We start from the raw sequence: 1,304 nt of genomic DNA on the forward strand, positions 1-1,304 counted from the left end.
AGACAACAAAGATAGGGGCTTATTTCAGAATTTTAATAGTATAAATTATAAAATAAACCTTATGGGTTAATACGTAAAATCTAAATAACAAGGAGCGTCGACAAAATAAAAATAAATAAGGGGGTATATTTGTTATTTTGCTAAACGTTTTGACTATGCAAAAGCCTTGGTCTAAACAGTTACAGGTTTGTTCCACCTCTGTCTTCGTTCTATTGACTGATGCATCGTTTAGATACACATCAGTCTCCAAAGCAAACATGTATTGGAGGCTGGAGCAGGAAATTTACCACTTGCTACTACTGCCTCAAAAAATGATGTGATAAGAAAGCAAGTGAAGAGTTAAGGTTTCTTTGGCCATGTCCGATTAGCCATCTCAGCCTCTCAATATTAGAGTTTGTACCTCCTCTCCCCCAACTAACCACAGAGGTGCTTGATGGAATCTCTGACCATATCTAGTGGAGTATTATAGCTCTATTGAGTGTGTGTTGGTGTTAAATATGCAAGATGAGTTTGAAAATTCAGATTCAAGATTAAAAAGATGAGATGGTAAGGGCAACCTTTTTTTTCTTTTTTTTTATAAGCGTAGTGCGATCCCAAAGACTTTCTAGATCCAAAGACTAATCACTACGAAGCCTGCAGGATCCGCGTTTTCTTACTACTTAAGACGTCTCGGGTGGCTAAGGGAAATCGAATCCAAGACGGGACTCACAGCCGTGAGTCCATTACCACTAGGCAGGACAATCTTATTGGTAAGAACCGTCGGAGTATCTAAAAAAACAAAAAAAAAACTGATATTTTAATAAAAAAATTTAAATTTAAATTATTTTTAAACGTTGAAATCAACAAATAAATGACATTTGCAAAACACGTAGCTAAAAGGATAGGTGCAGAGTACTCTTCCTTTTTCTCTCAAGTCTCACCTATTATTATTATTATTATTATTTTTAATAGATACTCTATATATAAATCATTTCATTGGACTTCCTAGTTAGATAAGGGGGTATAGTAGATACTCTATATATAAATCATAGATCCGCTCCGGATCCGCTCCGAAAATAGGATATCCGAGGTGCCTGGATCCGAATTCGGATAGTAAAATCTTGGATCCGTCCAAACCGGATCCGGATCCGGATATCTTAATTTTTAGGTTCGGATATCCGGATCCGGATCCGTACTTTTAAAACACATTAACTTTTTAAATTTCATTAATATTTATATTTTATATAATAATATTTATACATAAATTAATTTTGTAATATTATATTTTAGTTTTTACAATATTATAGACATATATATATATATAT

This window comes from Brassica oleracea, chromosome C9, assembly GCF_000695525.1.
Source record: "Brassica oleracea var. oleracea cultivar TO1000 chromosome C9, BOL, whole genome shotgun sequence".
Classification (NCBI taxonomy): domain Eukaryota; kingdom Viridiplantae; phylum Streptophyta; class Magnoliopsida; order Brassicales; family Brassicaceae; genus Brassica; species Brassica oleracea.